This window comes from Corvus kubaryi, unplaced genomic scaffold (assembly GCF_017639235.1).
Source record: "Corvus kubaryi isolate FWS band 111438036 unplaced genomic scaffold, C.kubaryi_AGA036_p1.0 137, whole genome shotgun sequence".
In the NCBI taxonomy this organism is placed as follows: domain Eukaryota; kingdom Metazoa; phylum Chordata; class Aves; order Passeriformes; family Corvidae; genus Corvus; species Corvus kubaryi.
Window position 1 is genome coordinate 26,724,217 of NW_024580671.1, and position 17,191 is coordinate 26,741,407.

General features: G+C 36.0%; 1 protein-coding gene across 10 annotated transcripts in view; it reads right to left on the bottom strand.

Annotated features, from left to right (window-relative positions):
• TAFA5 (TAFA chemokine like family member 5) overlaps positions 1-17,191 on the bottom strand; it is a 525,365-nt gene that overhangs the window by 277,536 nt on the left and 230,638 nt on the right. The gene's annotated exons all lie outside the window — the stretch shown is intronic.

Consider the following 17,191-nt stretch of genomic DNA (forward strand, 5'->3'; position numbering starts at 1 on the left):
TGTTTTTTGCATCCCTACAAAGGGGCATGGGGATCAGAAAGAGTAGATTAAAAAAAAAGCCAAGGACAGCCTGGAGTCTAATAGTCTTACTTGGAGAAAATTGCAAAATTGTAAAACTTGTTTAGTGTTAAGTTTGATAATAAACAACACAAAATACAGATGAACAGGAATCAGAATGTCCAAAATCAGGAAACTGTGATGCTGCAGCTTTTACTGAGCTGGAACTGTGAGGTGTATATGCTGATGTCAATAAATTATTCTAGAGTGGTAGAAAGAAAACTGTGAAAGTTGCAAAGAGATCTTATACTGCTGTGAAATCAAATGATAAACTGCAGCTGAAATCCAATGTCAATAAAAACAAAGTAATGCACATGGAAAAAAGTAGCTCTAGCTATAGATATACAGGAATGTACTCTAAATTAGCTATTATCATCTCAGAGAGAGATCTGGAAATCAAACCAGAAATGTTTCAAAGATCAAGCCAGGGCTCAGTAACTGTCAGAACTAGAAGCAGAATGATACAAGTTACTAAGAAAAGAACAGAGAACAAAACAGGAAGAAAAAAACCCCACACCATTGAAAAGCTACATAAGTCACAGTACCTACCTAGGCAGTTTTAAAACTGAAAAGATGCTGAAAGAGAAGTGTTCAGAGAAAGGAACAAATAAGGTCTAATTACTGGAACACCTCATGAGGACAGGTACATATATGTACACATACAAAATTATGAGCACCACAGGAAAAGTGAACCATTGTTTACAACAACAGACATTAAAGAACTAAGGACTTAATACAAAATTTACTGACACAACAAACTTTGAAGACTTTGAAGAGACAATCGAGTGGCTGAAGGCCCAGCAGGGGATGCAGTGTCTTTACCAGTAAGTTGTTTGAAAGCAGCAGTGTTAAGAGAATACTGCTAAATTCTTGCTGCCCTTGTTAGCTTCCTTGTCTCCAGCACAACAGGATAATGGACTATGGAGACCTGCCATCTTCTAACTTTGCCGTGTAAGCCAATGGAATATGGTACTGGACACACTTCAATCCTCACCAATAAGACTTCTGTGAACTTAGCTGCAAACTCCTGACAAGATCATTACTCAGTATTACGACACAGGAAGAAGGATGAAGAATAATGGATTTTAGCATTTGATTAACTATTCTGGACTTATCAGCAAGCAAACATTTAATCTGAAGCAGATGTGAGATGTAGTTCCTCTCTCATTATGGCAAACCTGCAAATAATTTTCTATTAGATTACCTGTCTCTCCATATGAGGTATTTAGTATCACATTTTACCTGTCCTGACACTGAGCATACTTCAGTCTTCTCCACTCTAAACACTCCATCCACTCACCTTGTCTCATGAAGCTCAGGAGCTATCCATATTTTTTAAACCAAAACAATTATATACATATATATAAAGCACACAATGAGGATAAAAACGGGTCAAGAAGATGAATGGCTATGAAAACATTATCTATACTGTCCTTGTCCTACTACACAAGCACTCAGGAACAGATTTATTCATATTTTAATTCACATTATGTTTAGAAATATGATTAACTACTTTGCAACAAAAGAAGAAGGGTACCCTGGTCTGAACAGTCTACCCAAGATAAATGGCAGAGAAAAGTAGCTGAAGAAACCTCTGCACAACAGTTACTTACAGAATAAAAGGTTTCCTCACCAAAATATTTGATTCTTTATCATTGAACACAAGAAGAAAAGAAATGCAATTAGAAGTCCTACACCAATTTGGATGTCAAGTAACTCTGGACAGCAGGCATATTTATCTTGTGTTTTAGATGATGGGTGGTATTTCCATGTCCTTTCATAAGAGGATGAATAATCGATGAATATCTATAGGTTTGTGAGAAAAGTGATGAAGATTGAGGAACTGAGCAACAGGACTAACTCAACTAGTTTACTAATGTCTTCCTTTAGGAGTTTAATTAATCCATCTGATTAGGCATGCATTATTGGTAAAAAACTCCTATATTTCTTATACTAAAAAATTAAGAAGTAGCTCAGGAGAAGGCAAAAGGAAGTATATATTCAGAGATATATAGAAATATTAACTTCTGTTTCACCTTCCTGGTTCAGGTTCTACCATCCCTCACAAATATGAGAACAAAATGGGCTTCTGTTTCTATCTTCAGGTGAATCTATACCTGTTCTTTTTATTTCAGCTAAATTCAGAGCTAATTACAGCTTTTACTCACTTGGAAAGGCATGCTATTACCACTGCAATTATTCAGTTCTTCTGTATTGCCTTTTGATTCACCTCATTAGCCAACCCCTAATTTTACTTAACCAGGCCAGAGTGTTTAGCTTCTTGTCCTTGGCTCCACCCTCTCCTCATCCTCTATGTCTTCTTTCTTTCTTCTAAACTCTTGCTTCTTTTTATAAGTCCAGTAGTCCAGCATCCAATTACATTACTAAAATAACAAAACAAAAAGAAAATAACACCAACCAACCAACAAAAAGCCAATAAAAATAAAGCAAACCTCAAAAAGTAAACATCACGCGAAAGGAAAATGTAGGAAAATATCCTGAAACTAACGTAAGTACATATATAAACAGCAAAAGAAAAGATTTTTGGATGCTCAAAAATGTTGTTAAAATGCTGATAGGACTTCCTCTACTCTGTGCTGACTTGCTCTGGCCCTTCACTCTTCCTTCTCTTATATATGCTTGTCTGTATACCCACACCTCTCAGGGTTTTTTCTATGGTTGCATCCCCTACACAATCTCCATCATATATTGTTTTCATCTGGCTCTATTGGCTCTCAGCACAACTTAATTCCTCTACACCGTACAGAAATGAACGAAATGGAACAAGCATGGAAAAAGATTATTTGGTCTCATATTTTTTCTACTAAGTTTTGGCCCTTTTCCCATCCTATTTCTATTTAATTTTTCAGGAAGGGGATTAACTATTATTTTGAGTTTCTACAGTGCTCAGCATAATAAAGGACTGCGATTGTCCTTGCACACTACCATGGCAGCCATGAGAAACAGTAACAAGAATCTTGCCAATCAGCTTTTACAGATGTATCAATTTTTTTCTAATTTTACTAATTTTGACTGACCTAAGAAGTCAAAGTTTTTGACATGGGCCAATCTCATTTGGTCATACAGGATGTGATATACTTTTGGTGATGAAAGAATATAGCAACGGTAAACTAAATTATGAATACATCATTATTCTTCCTAAAACGTCTTTATGAGAACCAGTGTAAACAGGCCACTGAACAATCTCACAGACTTTTTTTTTTTTTCAGTGAGGGTATGGAAAGTGTTATTTTCTTTTTATGTTGATGAATCCAGAAGCAACAGTCCATTTTCAGAAAAGATCTTTATTCATGATTACATATGTAACTCTGCTATTGAATGTCTACCAGAAAATGGCAACTATGCAATCTATACCTCAAACAGGTATCAGTAATGCTCTTTTGAGATCAATGATTAAATACTTTTGTAGATAAAGAATCCTTATAAAATATATCAAAAAAACCCCACAAAATTTGGTTTCAGTAGCTACTGATAATCTTAAAAAAAACCAGGAAAGGTCTTCAGAAGTAGTTATGCCTTATTTTTCTCAAAATGTCTATGACTGTTCTTAATGCAACTCCTATAAGCTACTGGTTATCTCTCCTTACTCAGCCGCTGTGCCTCTGCAGCATAATGAAATTCTGGTGTGATGATAGTACATCCTGTTAATGAAAGTATTATGGACACAGATGGCTATCAGGGCTGCAGATTGCTGAACACCAAGACTGTAGCTGATTTTCTAGCTGATATCATACAGTATTTAGAGTCAACAAATCTGGGACACAAATAACTTTGTAGAAAGCATACTCTAGTATTCAGTGGAAGCTTTTTCTGTTCGAATCAGGGCATACAAGGGATACGTAAAAGAGAGGGATAGGGTAAGGAGAGGGAAAGGAGTATCTACCCCATTTCCATTCTCATGAATAATTATTTTTTTCAATTGGCAAAATCTTTCAAAAACCATTCAAGTGGATTCAGCTTTACATCATAAGGGTACACTCTAGGAACGTAAAAAATAAATGTCTCAATCAAAATTTTAAAAATTCTTCTAATAATCCATTTTATTTACATTTGAGCATACTTACTAATATTCTCATAATTTTCTTAAAACTCACTTTCACAGACATCACCAGAAATTTTTACTGCTTTAATTTCAATCTTTACCTCTTTTATTCTTTATGCTTATTGTGTATATATATATGTGTGTATATATATATACTCTGATGAATTTTCATAATTGATATTATCATACATAACTTTTTTGTAATTTTTCATTTACATTTAAATATCTTAACTCTTTTTCAGTACAGAAAAATCTCAACATCTTATGGGAAAATAAAAAGCAACATGTTCTGCATGGAAAATACTATATGTAGGCACAGTATTCTTAGTAATTGAAAATTTGAACCTTAAATATTGTACAAATTAACATTTAAGTGAAGTTCCATAATTTTGAAAAATACTCCAAAATTAGGTTAAATATTGAAGCTATCAGAAGCACTCTAACAGGATGTCACACCTCTAAATCTTATCATATTATGATATGAAGTCAGAAATCAAAGGCCCGGGAATGTTATTTTTCATTATTTTAATAGGCAAACTCAATGCAAAAAAAAAAAAAAACAAAACAAAAACCAACAAAAACCCCCAAAAAACCCAACACCCCGAAGTAAAACAAAAAGAAACAAAACACCCCCGAAAAAAACCCAAAAAACAATACCCAACACTTTATGTTAACAGTCCACAATAAAATTTAAAAAACCTCAGAGTACAGAAAAAAATCCAATGCCAACTGAGATGCAGTTTGTCTGTTTCATATAAAACTTTCTATTCCAAATAAAAGCCTGCAGTAGATTATTAGTAGATTACAGTGAAAAGTACACTATTTAAAGCAATTGTTATATAAAAACTTAGGAAAAAAGGGAAAACATTAATACAAAGAACTTCAGAATTCAAATTACTCTTACACTAATCTGACCATCTTCTTCAAATTTCTTTCTTACGGGAAGCTTGTCACTGCACTGATCCCATTATTTTTTTATTATATCTAGCTATCCAAAAGAGTACTGATCCGGTAAATCCAAATTCAAGGAAACAGGTTCATTAGCTACAATAGCATTCCTAATTTGGCTAAGAGGTTAAAGTATGTGAACCTTAAATTATAAGAATATCAAGATAGGAATCATGTCTCTCTGTCTGGGTAGGCTTTTTTATTAATTCTATAATAGGATCTAGACCCATGTTCATGTTCCAGATATAGTCATCAACATCTGAAAGAGAAGCAAAAACTGCTTCAAGTACAGAAACCTTTCCATAATCTTTGTTTGCACACTGAACACAATGTCATTTTAGAATTTCCTACACAAAGAAATGGCACCACTTAATTCATAATAAATTAGTTTAGCCATTGTAATAGATGGATGGGCTCTTACACTGGTTTAAACCTGACTTGAGTCCTCCGGCTTGTCCCAGAAACTACTCCCATGGGTATAATTAACAGCTTAGGACAATTACAATTGCTAGGTAACTTTGTACAACAGCAAGGCTTTTTTACTTGCAAGGTCATCCTTGACCAGGAAAGTAATTTTGGAGCAGAAGCACTACATGTTGGGAAAGAGTTTTGTGGTTTGGCCTTTCAGCTCCTAATTTATTCACTCCAATGCCACATAATAATAGAAATATAAAGGGATTTTATATTTACTATATATTTATACAGAAACAAGATCTATCTACATATATATATATATAACTGTAAGACAGAAATAAATATGAAAAATACAACATAATTACCAGAAAACAAAATCTCATGCTATGCACGGTGCCTGCAGAACTGAAGACAATGTGATACTCAGTATATATATTTTGTTTCCAGCTACATTAACCAAAGGGTCCTAAACTGTGCAAAGAGTTTCAAAATTAGCTTTACTCCAGGTTACCTTAAAGAGCAGGAGACAGGGCAAGTTCTGTGGAAAGCAGGACATGCACTGCTGCACAGCCTATCCCCTGGAGCCTCTTGTCCAGCCCAGAATGGCTGTCAGCCACTGGTACACCGGAGGCCCCACCTGGAGGGGAAGGCCCCAGGAAACCAAAGCAGATAAAAGTAGTTGCACAAAGGCACACGGGGGCACAGCCCAGAATTTGGATTTTATAGTAGCTGTAATTGCACTGGAAATCAAGCAGTGATTATTAATCTTTCTCTGTCACTCCCACCCTGCTCTCCCTTCTCCTAATTTCCTCCTCTGGAAATCTGTGTAACTTAAATTTAGATGGGTTAGAGGTTTCTAAGTCAATGCCATGTGAAATGCTTTATTTTGATTGAATATTTGCTTTAAAATTTGCCAAGTACCCTTATTTTCTAAAGTTTGAGTAAAGTTTGAGTTCTCTAAAGTAGAAGTTTGTTGTGTGACCTCCTGAGAATGTCATGTTTCTCCTGTGCCCCTGCCTCAGGGTATAAAAAAAGCTTAACCCCTTTAAGAAACTCATCAAGCAAGTCTGGGGCTTTACACCAACATGCAGATAATGCAGTTCATATCACTGGTAAAGGAAGACAACACTAACTCAGCACTTTTTAGTGTAGGATGGTGAAATCACAAAAATTAAAGTGTGATGTGTATTCAAATGAACAGAGGTCAGGTACTTAAAATATTCATATAGACCAAGACTTACTTCCACTTCTGACATGTGACAAATGCAAAATTGCAGAACCCAGTTTATTTGCATAAAGAGTCTAAGAATTGCTCTTCAGGAAATCTGGTACTAAGAGCCCAGCAGTATTTTCTAACAGTGAAGACCTACCCAGCTATTTTAAACCCAAATGTCCTCCTGCCCCATGATTGTGAGGCAGTTTATCCTCCTGCTGCCCACCACTTCAACAAGGAGCTTCTAACATTCAGATTGAAGTTACTAAGCAGGCTGCCTGCAGTTGAAAATAAAAATTCAGATAGAATCTATACAAAAATACGGATTAAAAGAGACAGACATCTGTGGGAGCTTCTGAACTTCTCTGAGACAAAATGTGCAGAGAAAACCTTGATATTATTAGCTAAAACATGGTATGTTCCTGATCCAGTTTCACAAAGTCAGATCACAATAAAACTGGGTTCCAGGCACTTTGTGGGTAGCATAATTTGTCTTCTGAAGGAAGATTGAACTCCAGCTGGGAACAAATTGCTGATGCTCTTCAGACAGGCAACAGGCCCTCCTAGAGGGATCCCATCAGGTTTCGCCCCACATAAACGAATAGCAAGCCAGAAGGGGGATGTGTCAGTGTATGGGACCAGATGAAATTGAATCTGGTTCATATATATTTTGGGGAAGGCAATGCTGGGACCTACACTCATCACTGCAGCCTTCCTTTCCATCTTCCAAGGCTGGCATTTCCCTTGGCTTCATACTTATATATAATGATTAGATTTCCAAAACTTACATCAAAATTCTGAATTAAGGCTGTTAAAGCAAGAATATCAATACTGAGTCCAGGGTAACTACTTACTTTAAAAAAGCTGCTCAGAATTCGTCAATATTCTTAGCAAGACCTCCATGTTTTATGCTTAACAAAATTAAAAATTCAGTAATACATGCAAAGCTGAAGCCTGAAATTTAAAATAAGCTTGCTGCTTTGTGCAGAAGACATCTATCCTAGCAAGGAAAGCCTGTTCTTAAATTATTTTAATCTGTATTACATATATCCCAGACAGTAAGCTTTAAAAATATACTTTAAAAAAAATTACAATTATTCTCAAGGTCAGGAGGACTGATTTTTCCAATTTTGTAAACTGTTACGTGATATAATTGGAGAGAAAATAGGTGATTATTTCCATTGGCTGTTATTGCACTGCTGCTGCTAGTCAGTGCATCAAAACACCCTAGTACAAATGAAAAAAACCCAATAGACCTTTCCTTCTTTTAAAAAAATCAAACTTCTATTCTTTATCTGAAATAATTAATTTTTTTTTTCTATCACAAATAAGAATTTATTTCTCCTTTGTGATGCACAGTCTAGACTGATACATTTCCCTTCATATTCAATTGGGGCTGAACCTTGCCCTCTCGAAAGGGATGAGCATGGGTGGAAGTTCCCTGTGTATGCCCTTCCAGGAAGGATGCTAGAGGAACCGCTGAAACTCTCAAAAGACATAGTCTAAAACAAGTGGATGGAAATTCCAATTTTCAACTTCCATCTTATCTGAGAGTACAACGAAGCTTGGAGGGCTTTTCTCCTTATCCTACTCCCTGGAATCTGGATAATTAACAAAAAGAAGCAGCTACATCTTTATTTCTGTGTATCCTGTACAACCAATGACTTGGTCTATCATTAGACTACAAGAACTTTTAGTCTAGGACTGTGTGAAACTGGATTATGAAGTGTCTTGCATGTCTTTGATACTGTAAAAATAGCACAGCAGTAAAACATAAGCAAAACAAGTTAGAGAAATAAAGACATCTTAAAGTTTATTTCTGATATGAAAATGCCAGTTTTTATGACACAAATATGGGGGGGGGGGCGGGGCGCGTTATTCCTTGACCATGCTACTTTCACATAGTGCCTGAAATGTCATTTAGCTATAGTTATATCTCACCCATTGGTGAAATGGCAGGGGTATTTTCAAAGGTTCGTCTCTCTATACTCTCTTACACTCACTGGAGACAAACGTTGCCCTGACAGAAGCCCACCTTCACACATGAATAGTTTTGAAAGTTTCTCTTTTCCCACTCTTCTGGGGATAACTGGAAGGTAGGATGACAACCAGAGGGGGGTAATATAAACATGTTACTTTTTTTTTTTAAACTGCCTCTAATCAGTGAAGACAGTGGCTTTTCCAGAAGGCACTCTGAGCAGCTGATGGTCTGAAATGTTTACACACATTACATTCAAGCAGAAAACCTATCTGCTAGTCATCCTATGCTCTCTTTAATGCCATAAAAAAAAAAAAAAAAAAGAGACAAGCTTTCACAAGTGATTCCAATATTGACACTAAGTGATCTCTGAAATGCCCATCTCATCCCCCTGCCTACAGAGGGAGATGCAGAGGGAGCTTACAGTGACCAAACTCCTGAATTGAGGAATGTCATGTTGACCTATTGCCTGAAGTTGGGTAATGAATCAGACTGCAGACTGCTGTGGTTGTTGATAGTGCCCTGCCGCAAGATATCAAGCACAGAAAACTCTAGCCAGTGATTCAGTGCATGCTTATGTTAATGCATAATATGTTCTCTAGTCATTTTGTCCAGTTCAATTGAAAATGTCTGTAGTAATTAGGCTTCTAGTCACTTCCTCAGAAAATTGTTCCACAATCTAATGTCACATAACCTCTAACGATTTTTCTGTGCTGAAACTGCCATCAGAGCACATAGATGAAAGGGGATTAGACTACATGGGTGACTGCATAGGAACATGAAGGAAGTAAAGGAAACAAAGCTGTTAGCATTGATGAACTAATGCATCCAATCAAACACCAGGAGGCTGAAGGTGTTGTCTTTCAGATGGATTGTGAAAGCAAGGCACTAAGCATTAGAGGCAATTTAAGTTCTCTCAGCACTCTTTGCACAGTATCAGTGCTAACCCCTGGTTCCTGGCCACCTTCCAAATCACATAAATAATTCTGCTTTCCTAAATATTTCCCTGCCCTATAATTTAGAAAGACAGCCATCTCTTGACTTGAAATAGTATATTGATGCCAGGTTTAACCTCGAAGTAGGATGCTTATAAGTGAAACGTATTTCCAGTTCTTTGTTAACAGTACAAGAAGTATTTTATTTCCAATTACGTTTTATTCACTCTTATCCTGGCATTATTTCCCTTATATATATAATGTGCTCCCTCTTAATCTGTGGTGTATAATCCTTCAGAGGCTAGTAGAAAAGAATCTGCCTCTTTGTGCCATAATTATTTAAACCTAATTCTGCTACCTCCTTGATTTGTTACCCAATAAACAGTCTTTGATCATGGAAGGAGATCTATTGGTCAACAAAACATTAGGAAGAAAAAAAAAATTAGGATCTCAAAACAAACAAACAAACAAACAAACAAATTCTCAGTTTGAGAACCCACAAACCTATACTGTGCCTGACTTTTAAGCTGTGATCAGTACTCACTCCCTGCTACTTGGCTGCTTGTTCTGTGGAAAAGACTAACATTATGCAAAATCCTGGTCTGCATCTTTATGCCAGTTCCAGTCACAGAATCATAGAATCATTGAATATCTCAAGCTGGAAGGGACCCCTAAGGATCATGAAGTCCAAGTCCCTGCTCCTCTCAGGACCAACTAAGAGAAAACCCTATGACCAAGAGTTTTGTCCAGATGTTCCTTGAACTCTGACCACCTTGGTGCTGTGACCATTTCCCAGGGAAATTTTTTCATTGCCTGACCATGCTCTCAGTGAAGAACCTTTCCCAAATGTCCAATGTGTCCTTCTGATGCTATTTCATTCCATTTCCTTGGGTCCTAACACTAGTCACCAAAGAGATGGAAGATCAGGATCTCCCCCTCTGCTGCCCATCTTGATGTGAAACACGGATTTAGAAGAAACATAAAGATTTTAGTTATAGGCTAGCTGTGTTGAAATTAGATAGAATAGGAAGGAATTTGGGCCCAGCTAGAGTTCAGAGAGCTGGACCTGAAATAGAGTTTTAGATGTTAGTAACTGATTACCAAATAACTGATGATCTGTCATTTGTATGTTTGCTTAGCTGTGCTTAGAACGAGGAACAGGAACATTGATAAGTTGGTGTAGGGAACAAGGACAATTACCAATTTCCTCCCTTGGTGGGAACCTGTTCAAATGTCACGCAAGAGGAAACTTAGAGGTCAATAGAGTAATTAGGATTGTTAAAGTTCAGAAAGGCAAAAAGGTCAAAATGAAGAAGATGAGTTATTTCATCTTTTTAAGACCACTGACCCAATTCAAGACCACTGACTCAATTCAGGACACACACTATGCATGCTTAATGGCATTTAAGCTCATTTCCATACGAAACAGAGAATGGGAGGTGTTAATGTTATGAATTTGCATTTGTATTTTGGATATTCATAATTTTTGGAAATAAAAAGCTTTGTGTTTGCTTGGATCGGAGCCCTGCGTCTTAGGGAGCTATCCCACACAGTGCCTGGTGCCAAATAAAACATACACCTTCTAACTCTAAACTGTCAGAGAGTTTTTGTCCATCTCAGTTGGATATTGATATTAGATCGATATTCATATTTTGGTAAATCAGATGAAGTTGTAGACTGAGATGAGGTCACCCCTCAGACTTCTCCAAGCTGAACAAACAAAGGGATCTCAGTTGCTTCCCACAAGTCTTGCCCTTAAGACATTTCATTATCTTGGTCACTCTCCCCTGGACAAACTGTAACTATCTGATGTCTGTCTTATATTGAGGCACCCAAAACTGCCACAGTACTCAAGGTGGGGCCTCAGTTGTTTGAGTTTAGGTACCAAATACTTCAGACCATAGTGAAGCCTTTACCTACCCTTCTTCATTAAAGTATTCCTTTAGGATAGTTATCAATCTGTGTGCTAGCTTCCTAAGCAGGATTTTGGTTTCTTTTTCATTGGTTGCTGGCTTTTTATGTCATGTGTTTGGTTATTCCTTTTATGGATTCTCAGTCAGGAGAGGAAACCTAACTTGCCTCTCTGTATTTCTTATAGACACTTCTGTGTTGCCACTGATGGTGGAGCTACTGAGATGTTCCATTTTATACTGCTCAGTTTCTGTCTCAGGGTTGAACAGTGCCATTTCTTCCCCAGCAGCACTTCAATCTCTAACTGACACTTGACATTCATGATCCAAGAGAACAAAGGTATTCAAGTGAACTTTTTTCCATGATTTTACTAAGTTTTTGATATTATTTAGACAAGAAATTTCACTCAGCTTCTTTTGGAATGTCATGTATTGTCCTTAGTTTGGAGCAGAAAGCAAAGAAACTGGAATGACACTTAACTTCCTGTGCATTTCTAAATGAAAAGTGACCTGCAAGGTTGAAGTTGTCAGTGTGTCTGTACCATGCATAGAAAAGGGAAGCTCGTGAGTAACAGAAACAATTTTACTTTCATATCAGTAACTAGGAAAATCTGCAGTTCTGATGGAATTGTCTAGAGGTAGTTGAAAGAAAAGAAAGCCTTGTACATGCTCCGGTGCATCTATAAGTACAGATGTATTTGTGACTGTATATGTGGGAGTTAGGATGAGGAAAGGAAGAAAAAAATTATTGTTTCTTCAAGTCATGTTGAAAACTAAGTTTAATACCCACACTAGTTTTCCTTTTGGTTTTATTTGTTTTAAAGATACATTTCTTAAATGCAACAAAGTAAAATGTATATTAGAGTGAAGGAAGATTTGAAATATCTGCAATAAAATAATGATAAAATAACATAAATATTACAATAGCAAACATACTAAATATTCTAAATGTCAAAGCGAAAATTCCCATTTCTGAATATAATTATAGTTCTCTTTTTGTCTTTTTTTTTTGCTCCCTGCAATAAGGTTCTTTAGGATGATGAAGCTCTCCAGTTATTAAGCAGTTTTGTTTGAAGTGCATGACCTAGGATTCTATTAATGATCAGTTCTGACTCCTACACCTCCCTATAGAGTCCTAGAGATAATGAGAAGAGCAAGGAATTATTGATTGAAACTAATGCAGCTTCCTTGTAGATCCTGAGCGTCTGTGTTAAACAAAATCAATCAATGGCAACTGAAAAGCATGTTAATCATAATGTATGAACAAATTATATCCAATAACATCCTATAGAAAACAAGATTGTTACAATGCTTGCAAAAGCAATTAAATATTACTAAAAATTTAAAAAGTAAAAAAAAACCCAAACAAAAAACACACTTTGATTTGTAACACAAGTTGCCTGAACACTTTGAATTCAGTTATCTGAGGTATAACTTGTCCAAATTTAAGATTTTTGGATATTGGGACTGATCTCCTGGTATTTCTCATAGCATTTTGTGGACATAAAAGTAACCAGTACTCAAATCCAGAGCATAAGAATCTTCTAATCACAGAATTCAGGTAAGCAAATTAATGATTGCCATCCTAATCTTCTCAAGCAAATAAACTAATTCTCTCTGTCTTGGGGGGACTTTATGATGTGTATCCCATATCTCTGCCCTATGCCCAGAAATTGATTCTTGTGCCTTTCTATGTCTCTAAACTGAGGCTGAGAGGGGGAAGGAAAAACTGAGCAAAACTTTTTCAAAGCAGTTTGCAGCTTGTTCAAGGTCACACACAGATAGCGACTTTTTTTTCCCCAGCTGCGGCAGGGAAGCGAGGAAGCACCCGGCTTGCTGCTTTCCAGTCAGCTTTTGTCCAGTTTCAGCTTCTGTGTCTCTGGAGAGAGACTGAGAGTTGAACTTTTTTCCCTTCCCTGGAATTTCTGATTTTCTCCCTTTTCTACTGGACTGCTTCAACCCAGAACACATCGGGAGGACTTTCCACTGAGCACAGAGGGCCTGGCCCTGGGCCAAGCCCCAGCTCCAAGGAGACCAAAGGGAGGACTTGAACACTTTCCCAGGTTTTTTCTCCACAGTGAGAGATTTTATTATTTAGCATTATTTTCCTTTTCCCATGTGTTTGTTAAAGAAATAGTTTTTATCTCCTTCACTTTCCCTCGAGGAAAATTTATTTTTCCTGAACCTTGTGGGGGAGGGATGGTGACCTGCCTTCTCTCAGTGGATATATTTCTAAATTTGGCCAAACGGGAACACTCTCATACCACTTTTCCTCTCATCAGCTGTTTCTATTTTCTGAACAAAATTGTGGTTTTATTTTTTACCTATAAATGTATATTGGACAGAAGTACATGACTTATTGAACATTTAAAAGTTCACTGCACACTTCTCAGGATACTAGTGTTCTAAGAAAGGCTTTGGCATAACAAATCTTATTGTCAGATATATACAATTCTTGTGAAAGAACACAAATCATGGGTGCATCTGTACACAAACTTTTATCAAAGACTTTTCATCACATACTTTAAAACAAATTAAATTAGCAAAAATACTGTACAAAACCAAACAGTAATTGTTATCTTCCAATCTCTCACTGGTTCCAGCTTAAAAACTGATGAAGCTTAACTGACACACAGGGAAATTACTCTGGTGATAAACCAGATGCTATGTTGAAATAAAATATCTTATCAAACTAATGCAACTGAGGTCATTGCTACGGAATTTGATCTCAAAAGTGGGACTGGGAACACTAGTTGCAAATAAAAACAATATAATGAAAAGTGCAGACAAACCACTGTCATAATATCACAAACCCTACATTCATGAATAAAAATTACATCATAGCCAAACATACCAAATATACATTATGACTCTGTGGGTATAGAAATGAAGCAATCAACACTAAATCAAGCTTTAAATCAGGGTGAATATCGATGCCATTTTTTCAGAATACATTAGCAATCTGCCATAGTTAAAGATTGCTAGAAAAAAATACAAAGTAAATCAACCGTCTCCATCACACGGAAATATTTCAAGAAAATCTCTGTTCTTCATGTTCTGTTCAGACAAACTCCTAGACACTGTATTTCCATTTCTAAGAATTCCAGTTTTATCTATCTGACATTCACTGTCTTTCCTTTCTTAGGAAAAGACCTTAGGTGATGCAGCAGTGGAAAGCAGAGTGGATTTTGATAATCAACTCAGGACTTACTCTAAGAGCTATGTTGACAAGTGCAATCTCAGCCAATGTTTGTAAGGTTTAAGAGCCCTTAAATTACCTACTCCTTTTGCTGCAAGAATTGACACTTGGATTTCAAAGCTCCAGGAAATACACTACACAACTGAATATATTCTAAGGTACTTCTCTCCATTAAACATTGTACAAATGGTAGTCAGGCACAACAGAATGCATTTTAAGGTTGTAAAATTTACCAGCTTTGATACTGAATTCTTAAACCACTTGCTTGCCAGAAGCTGCAACAAAATTGTTAGCTAATATTTTCTCACTAGTAGGTTACACTAGCAGGTCACACTTATTATGCATGCTTCCTTCACAAATGAATTCGCATTAAAGGCCTATGGTCTACCTTCACTTAAGAAATAATCTTTTTAAAATCAAGAGTATATAAAGAATAAAACAAAAAGAACCAAATTTTTGAGGGTTTTTTTCTTTTTGGTAACAGAAATGAAATGTCAAAAAGCAGTTATATTCTTAATATCAATTATAATATAAATAAAGAAAAATTTGCAGAAGTACATTCTACATCTACATATATGTAAGCAAGCTCAGAGAAGGATTTATTTGTTTGTTTGAAAAATGGGATTCTTTATTGTAAAAAAAACCAAAACAAATCAGCAATTATGTTTAGTTGTTACATTCCTGAACCAGCAGTGTTTGACTTAATATTGGAGACAAAACCAGCTTTCTCATACATAATTTTATGTAGTGTTCATGTCATGTTCAGAATAAAGCATTAAGTAGTTGTGTTTGAAAAAAAATTATTCTAGAAATGTGTATAAAAATATGGAAGAATTCAGTGTGTATATTCTTTAAACTATGAACCTGCTAAATTCACAGATGGATACTTGTCAATCAGTGGCCCATTTATCTGCCAGCTTTACTCACAAGCAGATTAGAGACAAGATAAAGTGCTTGTTTATTCTTTCCTGTGTAATGGTGTTGATGGTATGTAAAATTATTTTTTTAAACTTCATTCATGACAAAAACTTACAGATCAAAGGTTTGACTTTTGTCTTCTTTTTAGTCTGGAAACCTGATATGCAGTTCTAGGTATTATTAACATTTTTGAGCTCTGATTACAAAACATCCCTGACAGTGTTGAGGAAAATAAAGTAGCATGTCCTACATATCTTGCAGTTATCATCCTTAGCAAAGGGCTCAACATCCTAATTATAAACATTTCACAAAATAATGAAGAACCATGTTACTAGATCTTAATATTTCACAGAATCAAAGAATACCAGATTGGAAGGGGACCTCAAGGATCATCTGGTCCAACCTTTTTCAGCAAAATACCAGTCTAGACGAAATGGCCCAGCACCCTGTCCAACTGGATCTTAAGTGTACAATACTGGGGAATCCACCAGTTCCCTGGGGTATTTCAATGGCTGATTTTTCTCATTTTGAAAAATTATAGTTTTGTGTCTAATTGGAATATCCCAATGAGTAACATGTATGCATTATCTTTTCCATGTGACTCCTTGTCAGCCTTAAATAAAGTATTTAGACACAAATGTTAAATGGAAGCTCTATTTTTCAACTAATGAACTTCCCACTTGTTTTTCAAACGTGAAGTACTACATAAAGAACCTTCTCTGACTACATGATCTCTAACCATGGATCGTGTCATTCAGTTCTCTGTTTTCATAAAATTATAATCAAGCACATTGAAAGTACAAGCAGAATTTGAAACAGACTTTCCTCATGATTTTCCCCGAAAAAATAAGTAAAGAAAGAAAAAATATTTTCAAATATCAAATTAACTTAAAGCTTCCACATTTGGAAAACAAGCTAATGTAGTAATTGAAGGATGAGGTGCAGTCATGTCTTCTCAGTGACATGTACGTTCTAGCTATCTAAATTCCGTCTTCAGACACTCACAGATGTATTAAGGCAAGGCAGACAAAGTGCTTAACAGAGAGTGATACACTTGACTTATCTTAGGCACTTAGGATAAGATAAATTACTCTGAGAAGGTGCCTTTTGCTCTCTGTTGGGTATAAAGAAAAACTGGAGTTACTATCAGCTATCTTCAGATACCCAAGTTACAGCAAATCAATCTAACCATAGGCCAAAACTGACTGAGGAAAAATTATGTTTTGTTCCCATCAGCTGGTGCAAAACTCTTTTTTTCTACCTTAGAACTTTGTTGTTTTTAAAGTGACAAACATATGTTGAATTTTTTAATTGGTAGTAAGCATTTTTCCTAAAGTTACAACTATAAATGACGCAATAAAATCATTCCTTTCTTAAGCAATTAAATCTTATGATCTTACAATAAAACAGGAAAGCAGAATTGCTGGATGTGGTATTATATTATGAAAGAGACAGCTAAGAAACTGTCTTACAGAGTACCAAAAACAGTGAAAGAAAAATGCGAAAATAGAATGTGCATGATGTTCTATATTTAGCTTTGTGGGTTGTCTCTGAAA